This window comes from Macrobrachium nipponense, chromosome 26 (genome assembly GCF_015104395.2).
Source record: "Macrobrachium nipponense isolate FS-2020 chromosome 26, ASM1510439v2, whole genome shotgun sequence".
NCBI classification, from domain to species: Eukaryota; Metazoa; Arthropoda; class Malacostraca; order Decapoda; family Palaemonidae; genus Macrobrachium; species Macrobrachium nipponense.
This window is the reverse complement of record NC_087215.1, coordinates 77,639,913-77,657,100: the sequence shown is the minus strand read 5'-3', so window position 1 is coordinate 77,657,100 and position 17,188 is coordinate 77,639,913. Positions and strand designations below refer to the sequence as shown.

General features: G+C 37.6%; 1 long non-coding RNA gene across 1 annotated transcript in view; it reads right to left on the bottom strand.

Moving 5' to 3' along the window:
* LOC135199896 (uncharacterized) overlaps nt 1-16,733 on the bottom strand; it is a 37,356-nt gene extending 20,623 nt beyond the window's left edge. Inside the window, exons 1-3 of the long non-coding RNA XR_010311152.1 lie at nt 16,616-16,733; nt 15,612-15,728; nt 14,490-14,582 (exon numbers count right to left, since the gene is read on the bottom strand). This is a non-coding gene — a long non-coding RNA (uncharacterized LOC135199896). The remainder of the gene's footprint in view (nt 1-14,489; nt 14,583-15,611; nt 15,729-16,615) is intronic.
* Between the last annotated feature and the right edge of the window lie 455 nt (nt 16,734-17,188).

Genomic DNA, 17,188 nt, shown 5'->3' with positions numbered 1-17,188 from the left:
AAGAAAAATGCAAACTGGAAAGCCCAGGTCCCGATGAAGTCCATAGATACTGGCTCAAAAACTTCAAGGCCCTACACCCACGAATAGCAGAACAACTCCAGCATTTTTATCTCAAATCACCAAGCACCCAAATGGATGACCACAGGAAAAACATCCTTAGTACAAAAAGACAAGAGTAAGGGAAATATAGCCAGTAACTACAGGCCTATCACCTGCCTACAATAATGTGGAAGTTACTAACAGATATCATCAGTGAAATGGCTATACAACTACCTAGAGGAGACAAACACCATCCCCACCAACAGAAAAGCTGCAAAAGGAACTGTAAGGGCACAAAAGACCAGCTCCTGATAGACAAAATGGTAATGAAAAACAGTAGGAGAAGGAAAACCAACCTAAGCATGGCATGGATAGACTATAAGAAAGCCTTCGACATGATACCACACATATGGCTAATAGAATGCCTGAAAATATATGGGGCAGAGGAAAACACCATCAGCTTCCTCAAAAAATACAATGCGCATCTGGAATACATACTTACAAGCTCTGGAATAAGACTAGCAGAGGTTAATATCAGGAGAGGGATCTTCCAGGGCGACTCACTATCCCCCCACTACTCTTCGTAGTAGCCATGATTCCCATGACAAAAGTACTACAGAAGATGGATGCCGGGTACCAACTCAAGAAAAGAGGCAACAGAATCAACCATCTGATGTTCATGGACGACATCAAGCTGTATGGTAAGAGCATCAAGGAAATAGATACGCTTATCCAGACTGTAAGGATTGTATCTAGGGACATCAGGATGGAGTTTGGAATAGAAAAATGCGCCTTAGTCAACATACAAAAAGGCAAAGTAACGAGAACTGTAGGCATAAAGCTACCAGATGGGAGCAACATCAAACACATAGATGAGACAGGATACAAATACCTGGGAATAATGGAAGGAGGGGATTAAAATAAAACATCAAGAGATGAAATCACACTATCAGGAAAGAATATATGCAGAGACTCAAGGCGATACTCAAGTCAAAACTCAATGCCGGAAATATGATAAAAGCCATAAACACATGGGCAGTGCCAGTAATCAGATACAGCGCAGGAATAGTGGAATGGACGAAGGCAGAACTCCGCAACATAGATCAGAAAACCAGGAAACATATGACAATACACAAAGCACTACACCCAAGAGCAAATACGGACAGACTATACATAACACGAAAGGAAGGAGGGAAAGGACTACTAAGTATAGAGGACTGCGTCAACATCGAGAACAGAGCACTGGGGCAATATCTGAAAACACAAGTGAAGACGAGTTGGCTAGAGTGCATGGGAAGAAGGACTAATAAAAAGTAGACGAAGACCCAGAAATATACAGAGAGAGGAGAAAGACAGACAGAACAGAGTACTGGCACAACAAACCAATGCACGGACAAATACATGACACAGACTAAAGAACTAGCCAGCGAAGACAATTGGCAATGGCTACAGAGGGGAGAGCTAAAGAAGGAAACTGAAGGAATGATAACAGCGGCACAAGATCAGGCCCTAAGAACCAGATATGTTCAACGAACGATAGACGGAAATAACATCTCTCCCATATGTAGGAAGTGCAATACGAAAAATGAAACCATAAACCACATATCAAGTGAATGCCCGGCACTTGCACAGAACCAGTACAAAAAGAGGCATGATTCAGTGGCAAAAGCCTTCCACTGGAGCCTGTGCAAGAAACATCAGCTACCTTGCAGTAATAAGTGGTAAGAGCACCAACCTGAGGGAGTGATAGAAAACGATCAGGCAAAGATCCTCTGGACTATGGTATCAGCAACGGATAGGGTGATATGTGCAAACAGACCAGACGTGACGTTGATTGAAAAAGTCAAGAAGAAAGTATCACTCATTGATGTCGCAATACCATGGGACACCAGAGTTGAAGAAAAGAAAGAGAGGGAAAAAATGAATAAGTATCAAGATCTGAAATTAGAAATAAGAAGGATATGGGATATGCCAGTGGAAATCGTACCCATATCATAGGAGCACTAGGCAACGATTCCCAGATCCCTGGTAAAAGGGATCTAGAAAAACTAGAGGCCTGAAGTTAGATCCAGGACTCATGCAGAAGAGTTGTGATCCTAGAAACGGCATACATAGTAAGAAAAGTGATGGACTCCTAAGGAGGCAGGATGCAACCCCGGCCCAACCCCACACTATAAATACCACCCAGTCGAATTGGAGGACTGTGATAGAGCAAAAAAAAAAAAAAAAAATAATAATAATAATAATAATAATTTTTGCTAAAAAATGTTTGCTGCTTCAGCACTAATTAACTTGTAAAGAGTCTTCTCTATTTTTTAAGACAGCTTTTTTCTGGTTGCTTAGATTGGCTAGCACACACCAAGGGCATGGTAAAATTTGGTTGAGTCATTTTGATGTTTATTTTTGCTTATACAATTCTCTCTCTCTCTCTCTCGGCCCCCTCTCTCTTCTCTCCTCATCTCTCTCTCTCTCTCTGTCTCTGTCTCTCCAATGAGACGTTTCATCCAGATCTACAGGACATTTTCCAATGATGACTGCTGAGGAATGAATTCCAAGTGGACCCCCGACCACTGGAATTCAGTCAGTAGTCATCACTGGAAAATGTCGTGTATATTAGACAAAACGTCGCATTGGAGAGAGAGAGAGAGAGAGAGAGAGAGAGAGAGAGAGAGAGAGAGAGAGAGAGAGAATTGTACAAGCAATAATAAACACCAAAATGACTCAACCAAATTTTACCATGCCCTTTGGTGCGTTGTTTGCCAGTCTAAGCAACAGAGAAAAAGCTGTCTTAAAAAAAATAGAGAAGACTCTCTACAAGATTAATAGTGCTGAAGCAGCAACCATTTTTAACAAAACTTGTCTACGAGAGGGTCTCCTTCCGAAATAATAATAATAAAAAATATAATAAAATAATAATAATAATGATTCCCATGACAAAAAGTACTACAGAAGATGGATGCCGGGTACCAACTCAAGAAAAAGAGCAACAGAATTAACCATCTGATGTTCATGGACGACATCAAGCTGTATGGTAAGAGCATCAAGGAAATAGATACCCTAATCCAGACTGTAAGGATTGTATCTGGGGACATCAGGATGGAGTTTGGAATAAAGGAATGCGCCTTAGTCAACATACAAAAAGGCAAAGTAACGAGAACTGAAGGATAAAGCTACCAGATGGGAGCAACATCAAACATGTAGATGAGACGCGATACAAATACCTGGGAATAATGGAAGGAGGGGATATAAAACACCAAGAGATGAGGGACACAATCAGGAAAGAATATATGCAGAGACTCAAGGCGATACTCAATCAAAACTCAACGCCGGAAATATGATAAAAGCCATAAAACACATGGGGCAGTGCCAGTAATCAGATACAGCGCAGGAATAGTGGAATGGACGAAGGCAGAACTCCGCAGCATCGATCAGAAAACCAGGAAACATATGACAATACTCAAAGCACTACATCTAAGAGCAAATATGGACAGACTATACATAACGCGAAAGGAAGGAGGGAAAGGACTACTAAGTATAGAGGACTGTGTTCAACATCGAGGACAGAGCACTAGGGCAAAATCTGAAAACCAGTGAAGACGAGTGGCTAAAGAGTGGGCATGGGAAGAAGGACTGATAAAAGTAGACGAAGACCAGAAAATACAGAGACAGGAGAATGACAAACAGAACAGAGGACTGGCACAACAAACCAATGTACGGACAATACATGAGACAGACTAAAGAGCTAGCCAGTGGTGACACATGGCAATCGGCTACAGATGGGAGAGCTAAAGAAGAAACTGAAGGAATGATAACAGCGGCACAAGATCAGCCCTAAGAACCAGATATGTTCAACGAACGATAGACGGAAATAACATCTCTCCCATAATTGTAGGAAGTGCAATACGAAAAATGAAACCATAAACCACATAGCAAGCAAATGCCCGGCACTTGCACAGAACCAGTACAAAAAGAGGCATGATTCAGTGGCAAAAGCCCTCCACTGGAGCCTGTGCAAGAAACATCAGCTACCTTGCAGTTTTAAATGGTACGAGCACCAACCTGAAGGAGTGATAGAAAACGATCAGGCAAAGATCCTCTGGGACTATGGTATCTGAAAGATAGGGTGATACGTGCAAATAGACCAGACGTGACGTTGATTGACAAAGTCAAGAAGAAAGTATCACTCATTGATGTCGCAATACCATGGGACACCAGAGTTGAAGAGAAAGAGAGGGAAAAAATGAATAAGTATCAAGATCTGAAAATAGAAATAAGAAGGATATGGGATATGCCGGTGGAAATAGTACCCATAATCATAGGAGCACTAGGCACGATCCCAAGATCCCTGAAAAGGAATCTAGAAAACTAGAGGCTGAAGCTAGAGTACTCCAGGATTCATGCAGAAGAGTGTGATCCTAGAAACGGCGCACATACTAAGAAAAGGGATGGACTCCTAAGGAGGCAGGATGCAACCCAGAACCCCACACTATAAATACCACCCAGTCGAATTGGAGGACTGTGATAGAGCAAAAAAAAAAAAAAAAAAAAAAAAAAAAAAAAAAAATAATAATAATGTTAATAATAATATTAGTAGTAGTAGTAGCGCCGTGGCAGAGTGTTTTAGGTCATCAATGGACTGGTTAAGCAACATCGGGCCTGGCAGTCATTGGATGGGTGACTGCTCTCCTCAGAGCTGATTCCTTGGGAGAGGATCATTACCACAATTTCCTCAATCTACTCAGCTGTAAGTGAGTACCTATACCAGATGGAGTAGGGTCCAGCTATGGGTTAAATAGCAAAATTCAGCAATGATGGACAGTAATGAAAGATTAAATGACAACGACGTAAATTGATCCTCTGGCAACAGAGGAGTTTCGTCCAGCAGCCAGGTATACAGCCCAATTGAAGGGGAAGACGTCAGGTACTTGGAGGTCGTCATCTATCAACTGACCACCACAGCGACAGTAACCAGCAACCAGAGACTGGGGCTACAGAGACAACCAGAAGAAGGAATGGACAAGAGAAGAGAATAAGAAAATATGGAGATGCTACATCAGAAGCAACCTGATGGAAATAGGATACAGAAGAAGATTGGTCAACATCTGGAATGAGAGAAATAACACTCATCAAACAGAACAGAGGCTGGCTGACCAAGTAAGGAGCATGACGGGTAGCAGAACTCATGAGGATACAAAAACACCACCATCACAACCAACCCAACAGAAACCAAAACAGCAACTGCATTGGAAAAGGCTCCTGGAAAAACAAGTCATGGTGATGAGATCTGATTTGAGTAGTGGGGACAGTGAGTCGCCCTGGAGGATCCTTCTCCTGATGTTAACCTTTGGTATTCTTATTTCAGAGCTAATAAGTATTGTATTCCAGTTGGCAGAAAAGAGGCTAAGAAGCAAGAAAACAAGGGAGGAATTGAACGAGAAATACAAAGTACAGGAGAAGGGACTAAACAACACAATAGAAGATATAAAACAGAGGCTTAAAGTCAAAACACATCAGATCCAATGGTACATGAACAGTAATAAAGGATACCAATAGAACAAACCATTCATAACAAACCAGAAAAGACTATGCAGCCAACTAAGAGGGGAAGACAGCCACCAGGAAATTCCTGAAACTGAAACGAGTAAGAGAATCTGGAAAAACATATGGAGCAATTCGGTATCACACAACAAACATGCAACATGGCTCCAGGAAGTCAAGGGAGAAGAGATGGGGAGAATAAAACAAAGATTCGCTGAGATCATAACAGATACAATCAGACACCAACTAAAAAAAATTCCCAACTGGAAAGCTGCAGGTCCCGATGAGGTTCATGGATACCGGCTCAAAAACTTCAATCAGGGAAAGGCTAAACAACTACCTAGAGGATACAAACACCATCCCCTACCAACAGAAAGGGTGCAGAAGGAAGTGCAAGGGCACAAAAGACTTGCTCCTGACAGTCAAAATGAAAATGAAGAACCTGAAAAGGAAAACCAACCTAAGCATGGCAAGGATTGACTACACGAAAGCCTTCAACAGGATACCACACATGTGGCTAATAGAATGCCTGAAAATATATGGGGCAGAGGAAAACACCACCAACTTCCTTAAAAAATAATGCACAACTGGAACACAATACTTATTAGCTCTGAAATAAGACTACCAAAGGTTAACATCAGGAGAAGGATCCTCCAGGGCGACTCACTGTCACCACTACTCTTCATATTAGCCATGATTCCCATGAAAAAAAAGTACTGCAGAAGATGGATGCTGGGAACCAACTTAAGAAAGGAGGCAACAGAATTAACCATCTTACCATACATCAAGATGTATGGTAAGAGTATCAAGGAAATAGATACTCTAATACAAACTGTAAGGATGGTATCTGGGGACATCATAATGAAGTTTGGAATAGAAAAATGGTCCTTGGTCAACATACAAAAAGGGGAGAACTCAAGAAGAAAACAGAAGGAATGCCAACAGTGGCTACAAGATCAGGCCCTAAGAACCAGATATGTTCAAAGATTGATAGATGGAAATAACATCTCACCCATATGCAGGAAGTGCAATATGAAAAACGAGACCATAAACCACATAGCAAGTTAATGTCCAGCACTTGCACAGAATCAGTATAAAAAGAGTCAATGAAACAGTAGCAAAAGCCCTCCACTGGAGCCTGAGCAAGAAACATCGGCTACTTTGGACTGACAAGTGGTTAGAAGCATCAACTTGGGGGAGAGATAGAAAACAATCAGGCAAAGATCCTCTGGGACTATGGTATCAGAACAGATAGGGTGATAGGTGCCAGTAGACCAGACATGATGTTGATTGACAAAGAATCACTCGTCGATGTCGTAATACCATGGGACACGAGTAGATAAGAAAGAAATAGCAAATACTGATAAGTATCAAGAACTGAAAATATAAATAAGAAGGATATGGGATATCCAACTAGATGTTAAAATAGCTCCAGCTAACAAATTAAGAAAAGTGATGGACTCCTAAGGAGGCAGGATGGAACCCATAACCCCACACTATCAAAATCATACTGTTGAATAGGATGATTGTGATGGACAGCCATGACAACAATAATAATAGTAATTTCAGATCAAATTTTATTTATACAACTTTAAAAACACTTGAAGATTGGTTGGTCAAATCTAAAGTTCACTTGATGATAAAACAAAACTTTATTTCTTCAACTTTGAATACACGTTGGAGATTGCTCAAAACTAAATGTCCCTTGCAGATAAATTGTTTACAATTTCAAAATAACCTTGAAGATTGGTCAGATATATTTTTTTGCAGAAAATAATTTGTTTTACAACTTTGGAACACCTTGGCAATTGCTCAAACTAATAGTATTTCTTTGCAACACAAACAGCATATTTGAGCTTGGAATCACAGGGCAGACTCTTAGCCTCAGGCAACGTAGGGGTCGATCTCATACCAAGGCAGGAACCGCTAATAGAGCCACTGTAGGCTCTGCCACGTGCAACCCAGGCCCAATCTGAAAAAAAACCCTTTCCATGAGACAGGTCATGACCTAATAGGCTAAGTAACCCCATTGTTGAGAATTATGGATAATTTGAAATGTATTTCCTTAGATAATGTGTTACTTTTATTGTGTTTTATCTGAGGACCCCCATCAGATAAAGTCCTGATAGGCTAAGTAACCCCACTGTTGAGAATTACAGGCTTGGAATGTGTTTCTTTAGTTCATGTATGAGTTCTATTGTTTTTTTATTTCAAGTGAAAGGTTTGAGGTCCAGTTGCAATCAAGGTCATGGATATTTTTACATAGCTAGTCGATTAAAGAAGCGCTTTCATAATAATGGCACGAGGTTAACAATTACATGGATGTTTCCTATATTACCTAACAGATTAAGGTTTATTTCGTTCATGGCTTTTCTCAGTTTGCTTCTAAATTATAAGGCTCAAAGGTTCAAGCGAAGATACAGTACATTATAGCCCTAAAACAATTTACCTTGGATTTTACTAAATAATTTCTATTTTTATCTACTTATTTATTAATTCATCTTTTTTCCTTTCTAATAACTGATCACTTCTATCTGTATTTTCTGTTGTCTTCTGTATCTTTCAAACGAACACCATAATCTTTGGTAACTTGAATATCAACAACAACAACAACAACAACAACAACAACAACAACAATAATAATAATAATAATAATAATAATAATAATAATAATAATAATAATAATAATAATAACGTTTATATAATCTACTAGCTTTGTAAAAGTACCTATGAACATGATTGCATTTGGGAACTGAAATCTTTATTATAAATAATTCCTATTTTTATCAGAAATGTAAACTACTAGCACTACTACTATTATGGTTATCAAAGTACATTGTTATTAAAATAAGAATTACAAACAAATTGGTAAAAATGCAACTGAACAACCTCCTAGAACATTTAAAAAAGAATAGTATTATAGTTGGTTCACCCATGTTCCAAGCTCTGAGCACATTTCTTTGGTCATCTATATTCTATTTGTATTTGTAAATGTTGCTACCATCGATTCAAAATTTATTCTAATTAAACATATCTAAATATACAACCCCAATATTCCGAATTGGGAGGATGCGCTTCAAACTGTCATATGAAATAGTTCTACTAATGCACGAAGTTGCTTAGAGACAAGGCTACAAACGCAGATGAATAAGGAGAAGCAAAGGTTTCTGGAGCTCTGGAAAGTTTCTGGAACAGTGGAACCTCTCGATACTAAGACGATCCATCTCTCAAAGATTAATGAGATAGAGCTCGAGACTGTAGTTGCTGACCCTGAACCCATGCAAACGATGACCCCAAGGCCTTGGCGATTAATAACCTTGAACACTTGGAGATCGTTGATCCAGAGGCCTTCCAGAGCTATTACCCAGAGCCCCAGTAACCTGTACTCTACTTCTTTGCGCCATTCCTTTCTTCATCTCGTTCTCACAGATGCAGGACACTAGCTAGTGACCCCCATGGGAAGACCTAACCCTCCAAAATATAAGTCCATTCACCTGAGATCACTCCTTTTTTCCACTTCAGAGGTTTAGATTGTTTGTATAAAACATCTGAATTGTTTCCCAAAATGAAAAAATTCTCTTTAGAATGTAATTTTTTTTTTTTCAGAAATCTGTTGTGGATTCAAGTGCTGAGTTGTCAGCATTCTAAATAATTTGAAAATATTGGTGAGTATTTAGGTTGAGTTTATTTTACGATATTTTATGGCTATTTTGTATCATGTTTGCTTCAATTAGTGACAAAAGCGGTGAGATATAAGATAACATTGGAAGGCCCTTGTACTTTTAGTTGTGTGGTGGCATTACATTTCGTTGTACTATCTCAAATTTTAAAATAGGTAGTGTTTAGTGGCCGGGGATGCTTTATTTTTGAAATTCATGACTCACATACTTACTATTTTACACTATCTAGCTTTCTGCCTGCTCTCTTCTGTATGGCTCAATTTGAGAAAATATTGTTGGTTCTGTGTTGCATATGGAATCGTAAAAAGTCTTCTTTTTTTTTTTTTATCAAGTAGTTATCGGTTTTTATCAGTTGTATCGTAATATTGACAACTTTATCATAGTCTAAATGTTCATATTGCCATAATATTAAAACTGATTAAGTACGACTCCAAAGGTAACATATTGACAGGTTGTTCCATTCGCTATCATTTCTAACTTCATCCTGCTATCTGAGTTCAAACACTCTAGTTAAAGTTATATTCTGCAGATTAAATCTATTTAATTTTCAAGCTTTGTTTTTCATTCTACGCATTCTTTGAGCAACCATTCTTAGTCTTTTACTCAATTCCAACGCAAGAGAAGCTTGATAGGGTCTCATTGCTCCCATGTATTTGAAACAGCTACCCTCATTAATCTATGATCTATCTAGGCATGTTCCATCATTTTCCACCAATCAACTGTAAACTACTTACCCGAAATGCCAGACAGGAAATAGTAAGCCAATATTGGAAATTCTTCATCACGGTTTACATAATGTATTTTAAGGAAGTCTCCTGCACAACGTTGCATTGCGTCCTCGAGGGTCATCTCTCTAGTAATGAGCTTAAAACAACTTCCAAGTTCCTCTATGAAAATTGCGCCATATTGGCATTTCTCTGAAAATTTGGTGTAATTATTATACTGACGATATTTATTCACATGTGAGGAACTAATACAAATGTGCAAACATACTTTATGCCAAATGTTCAACGTGCATTCATTTTTGCATTTTTAGTAACAAGCTGCCCGAAATGAAGAATACATTATTTAAAGATGTGTATACAGGAAGAGGAACGACAGGTGCAATGTTTGCCATGCGACAGGTGATGGAAAAACAAAGGGAAAGGCAGAGAGTGCTGCACATAGTCTTCAGAGACCTGGAAAAGGCTTATGATAGAGTCCCACGCCAAGAGGTCTCGAGGTGTACGTGAGTAAAGGGAACACTGGAGGAGTATGTGAGGCTGTTCCAAATCAATGGTATGAAGGTAGGCAAAAAAATGCAGTTTAGAAGCAGTGTTGGGTTAACTGAATGGATACCAGTAAAAGTGGTTAACATCAGGGATCTGCTTCAAGTCCATAGCTTTTTGACCTGTAGCGCATGTTCTTTGCTGAAGACATCATGTTATGCACCACCAACAGAGGGGTTAGGGGGTGGTCAAAAACTAGAGCAGTGGAGGAAATTACTGGAAGACAGAGGATTAAAGATCAGTAGAAAGAAGCATTTGATAGAGTGAGGGAGTGAGGCACACTGAATTGGTACAAATATTACGAAGAATTAATGTAGATAGCAAGGACATCCGACTCATTACCAACTTATACTGGGGTTAAATGGCAGCAGTCAATATTGACAACACTTATCAGAATGGGTGGAAATAAAGAGAGGAGTTCGCCAAGGATGTTTGTTATCACCAGATCTATTTGCAATATATGGAGAGATCATCTGAGAAGTAATCACTGCGGACACAACTGAAAAACTGTAATCATTAGTAGACACAGTTAACAGGGAGAGTGAAAAAAATGGGAGGGACTGGAAATTATGTAAGAAAAACGGAAGTTTGTAGTTACATCAAAGAATAAAGATTGAGCAAATTGTAATGTATTGATAAACAACATAAGTATAAAAAAAAAGCTAACAGTTTTATTTACCTAGGCAATCTACTAACACATGATGTGAGAGCAAAACAAGATATTGAGGGGAGGAATCTGATAGCTAAAAACTCTTAAGAATATGAAAAATCTTTTAACAAATAACAGAACTGGAACTCAAACAAGAACAAGAGCTCTGAAAACGTATATGTGGTCCACTCTCATGTATGGATCAGTGAGCTGGACAATCACCAGGGAATTGTAAGCCAAGTTGAATGCAGCAGTGATGTGGTTTCATAGAAGAATGCTGAGAATATCATGGACAGATAGAGTGACAAATGAGGAGGTGTTAGCAAGAACTAGAACACAGAGAGCCCTTGTAAAAGAAATAAGGAAGAGACAAATTAATTTTATTGGACATATAATAAGAAGTAAGAAGATAGAGCATTTGTGCCTAACTGGAAGGGTAGAGGGGAGGATAGCGAGAGATAAACAAAGAGTAAAATACTTGGACAGCTTGGTGGGGGACTTGGATGGAGATTACACTGAAATTCAACTAAACCAAGCGGATAGAGACCGATAGAAGTCCAAGATAGATAGATAGACAGAAAGAAGACTGAATACGTAAGTTTTAATAAAGATCAAGACTCTGAGATTAGTATGGACGGGACAAGGTTGAACAGAGTAGAAACATTTGAATATCTTGGTTCAACAGTAGCTGATGATGGAAATTTGGATGTAGAAATAACACACAAATTGCAAGATGGATGAAAATGTAGAGAAAGATGTCATGTGTCTTGCGCGACAGCAGAATCAACATGAAGGTTAAAGGAACAGTATATAAGACCGTAGTGAGACCAGCTTTGGTGGGGAGCAGAAACATGGCTGGTAAAGAGAATCCAAGAAAAATTGGGTGCAGTAGAGAAAAAATGCTCAGGTGGATGTGTGGAGTGACAACAATGGACAGGATCAAGAAAGAAAGAAAAAGAGGAACTACTAAAGTCGTAAAACTATCAAAGAAGAGCCTGGAAAGAAGACTGACTACAGTGGTATGGCCATGGGATGAGAGTAAGGGATGAGACTTAATTAATATGGGGAGGAGAGTAATGCAGATGAAGGTGCCTGGGGGTGGGAGAGCAAGAGGGAAACCGAAGCAAAGGTGAATGGATGCAATTAGAGAAAATCTGAGAGACAAACAGTTGTCGGTGGACAATGTGTTCGACCAAGACAGGTGGAAGAAAGCTATCTGAAACATCAATGCAGAGAAAGAAGATACGTTCTTTTTCAATACATCACAATCTCAATAGGTAGGTGCAAAAAGGAAAGTATTCCCTGGCAAATTCAAATCTTAGATAATCATTCCACATTAAATATTGATATTATGGCTTCAGACATTCTGTACCCATTATCAGTCTAAATACATACATACACACACACACACACACACACACACATATATATATATATATATATAATATATATATACACAAAATATATATATATATATATATATATATATATATACTATATATATATATATATATATATATATATATACAAATATATATAGATATATATATAGTATATATATATATATACAAATATATATATATACACACACACATATATATATATATATATCTATATATATGGATATATCTATATATGGGTATATTTGTATATATCTATATATATATATATATATATATATATATATATTTATGTATATACATATATACAAATATATATATATATATATATCTATATATATATATATTATATATATATGTATATATGTATATCTATATATATATATATATATATCTATATATATATATATATATATATATATATATATGTGTGTGTGTGTGTGTGTGTGTGTGTGTGTGTGCATGTATGTATTTAGACTGATAATGGGTAAAGAATGTCTGTACAAATAAAATATATATATATATATATATATATATATATATCTATATATATATATATATATATATATATATATATATATATATACATATATATATATATATATATATATATATATATGTGTGTGTGTGTGTGTGTGTGTGTGTGTGTATGTATGTATTTAGACTGATAATGGGTACAGAATGTCTGAAGCGATAATATTAATATTTAATGTGGAATGATTATCTAAGATTTGAATTTGCCAGGGAATACTTTCCTTTTTGCACCTACGTATTGAGATTGTAATGTAATAAAAAAAAAAAGTATCTTCTTTCTCTGCATTGATATTTCAGAATAGCTTTCTTCCATTATATAATATATGATAAATATTTATATACATATATCTATATATTATATATATATATATATATGTATATATATGTAATGAGGTATTCCCTCATTATTCATTTGGTAAACATGTAGCTCGAGCGTTAAGGCAAACTAATACACACAGCCTCTCTCTCTCTCTCTCTCTCGTCTCTCTCTCTCTCTAAGCGACCCCTCTCTCTCTCTCTCTGACAATCTCTTCACCTCTTTCAGGTAGTCAAAATGAGAGAGTTGCATTACAAAAGATACCTTTATTAACAATGAATAAATAAGGAATTAATCAAGTCTTACAGACTAACTCAAAAAAAACCCAACAGGTAAAATGTCTGAACAGTTATAGTCACACCAATCGTCTCTATCCATCTGGGACTCCCTGTCCCCCTTTGCCAGAACCGTCTGTTTCAAAGACACAGAACACATCCCATAAGTACACACACAAGTTTAACAATCAGAGATTAAAGATTGAATATCATTATAAAAGTAGATAACAAGCCAGTCTTCGGCTAAAATAATTCAACTTGGCTAAAGTATTTCAACTCACCCATGCAGCCGGAACACTTAAAGCACACTTAATAAAAAACTCCCGGAGAGCGCCACGGCATCTTGCCTTTCTCTCGAAGACGCCTCTATCAAAATCCCCCATAGACTTGGGTATCCTACATTATCAACAGAAGAGGCGCACACGCACATACGAACGCACAGTTCTTTAGCGCCCTCACTTACAGGCCGCACCCAGTTTCACAAAGGCACTTTGAGAAGAGTTAATAAACTATCGTACATTGACTTGTCTAACTAAGTCAGTTTTTTACCTCACGCCATCCATAGAAACTCATTGTCAGCTACTCTCAGGTCGTTGTTTCTGCACTGTTCTTCACATTCCAATAGGTTATTGGCAATATATTATAATCAAAAACCCTCGAGGGTAATATATATATGTATATATATATATTATATAGATATATATATATATTATTAATTTTTAAAATAGGATTATATAGATATTATAATATAATATATAGTAGTATATATTTGCAGTGAAGATATTCTCACCAGCACAAGCGTAGAAAGTACAATCATAACCCAGGAGTTTATCACTACAAAATTTGTGCTGAGGGCAAGTGGCAGAAACACAATCATCGATATCTGAAAATATCAATAAAAGGCATTGTGAGATATTTCTTCCAGGGTAGTTATTATGTCCAGTCCCTGATGCAACAAGCACACGGACCACCAAATAAACTTTACATTTTATGAGTAATTACTATATGCTTATATATGTATATATATATATATATATAGATAGTATGTGTGTGTGTGGGGTGGGGGGTGTATGTATCCACAGCCAAAATTATCCTAAAACAGTCCATCTTATATATTGCTAAGTTATTTACATTTTTACAGACTTATTTCCTGATTTATTAATTTACCCTCTTTTCGCAATACCTGATCTCTTAATTAATTTCCTGTTATCCAAAGTAACATCTTCAAATGAACATCATAGTATTCTTTAGAGACTTGCATATTGAGTCAATGGCTCCTGTAGGCTTGTTCCATATGAATAATATTCATCATCTGGAATCAATTAATAATAATAATAATAACTAATAATAATAATCTAATAATAATAAATAATCTGGAAAATAATAATAGTAATAATAATAATAATGATAATAATTTCCTAGACATGATTCTCAGCAACGGGTTCTTACTAATCAGCTGTAGTGATTCTTTGAAGGAATGTACACAGAACCAGCTCTACGACAAAAGGGGTTATTTTATGGAGAGTTCCCTCCTCTTCTTGATTATATTAAAATTTAGGTTGTGCCAAGTAAAGGGAAGAGATGAAAAATGGTATAAATTCTTCGCCTCTTCTAGGAGTCTAAATGTAAGAGCGAAAACTGAGGGACAATCGCGTATATATGATATAGGATTGGAGACAAAGGTCTGGAAAATGAGATGGACTTGTAAAGATATACCTATCTATTCTATAATAATATAATTCCAGTGGATCTTTTTTGTTTGTCTGCCCCGGCTGGGTCCGGGATAGGTAGGTAGGGGATCAGGCGGGAAGGGGAGACATGATGGTTAGTGCCGTGTTCCAGCACAGTGTAGCACGTGCCATCAGACTCGTCTCCAATGAGAAAAAAGTTGTGTAACTTGTATCCAACTCACCAACACAAGCTCCTGAGGTTAAGTTGTAACCAGGAGGGCACTGACACAGCTAACTTCCAGGAGTGTTCGTGCACACGGAGACATTTGGACATGGATTGCTCAAACATTCATCGATGTCTGAAATGCAGATATGGCATGTAAATAAAACGTGCACAGAGAGAGAGAGAGAAGCAGAGGAGAGAGAGAAGATGACGATGGAGGCGAGAGAGAGAGAATAATAACTATTGAATATGAATGGTTCCTTCATTGTTTTTGAAGTGCGACTGAATCAAGATGATACAGAAAGGACTGAAATAGTGAATCCATATCTAGCGATGGTTTCGATAATAAGGACACCTACTTTGCACATGGGTTCGTTTTCTGAGAAATTCCGGTCATCCAACAGTTCAGGGGTCCTAATTCACAGTATTATGTAAAGTCAAGATCAGCACACAGATTTATAAAATCTTTATTGAACCAAGGAAAACAATGAAAAAATGAGCAGTGTATCTGCTTAACGAAGCAACGACTAAAAAAGATATGGGGGAATAAAAGGGAACGCAAATAAACAGAAACATTTTGTCAGGGGATACGGACGGACCCGTAACATCTTGAGAAAATCGTAAATCTCTGCTTCTGTAAGCAGATAAACTGCTCATGTTTTCAGATTGATCAAAAAGTGGCTGTTGAAGAGCAAGATCCTATATGCCAGGTTCCAACATGGTTCCTAAGGCTCACTCCACAAACACACTTGCGGCCACACTACACTATTTTCGTGAGATTTAGAGCTTTATTCCCTTTGTTTTTCATTACAATCTCTGCTTCTGTAAGCACATAAAACTGCCCATTTTTCAGCAAATATACTTGTGTGTGCATCTCTGTCGAAAGAAGAAACTGAAAATAGGCAGGAAAACCTAAACAAATTCACGCAAGGGAGCAGTGAATTTGGACCCCTGAATAATAAGATTACTGAACTTCTTACCTTTAGCAGAACAATCACAGACTTGATAAGGCTCCGGACTTACCCACACAAGATCCCCCACTGAAAGCGTATCCTGCACTGCAGTTGCAGCTGAAACTTCCAGGGCTGTTGGAGCAGACGCCGTTGGGACCACAAGGACTCGATTCACATTCATTGAGATCTGGTGGAAAGACAATGGTCAGTTATGTAAGAGAATAAGAGAGCAGTGGTTAAATGATTTGATCTTTTTATCTTTTATTTGTTTATTTTTTATAGAACTTGTGGTTTTTTTCAAATAAAAACCAGTAGCCATTTATAAAATACCTAATGAATAAACACTTTTCGTCCGAATTAGGGAATGGAATAGAATGTAGAATAAAAGGAATGAAAAGGGTTACAGCTAGGGGCCGAAGTGACTCTGCAAAGACCCTTAAGCAATGCCTACCATATACGACGTGAGGTGCACTGATGACACTAACCCCCTATCTGAATCAATCCGGACTGAACAGTCCTGCATAATTCTTCATGGTAAGTGAGATGGAGCACTAATGATAAGATCTCCTGAGATAAACATGATCAACTGTTGCAGGTGATGGTAGGCATGCCCCATGAATGCCATAATTTTGGTAGAGAAAGT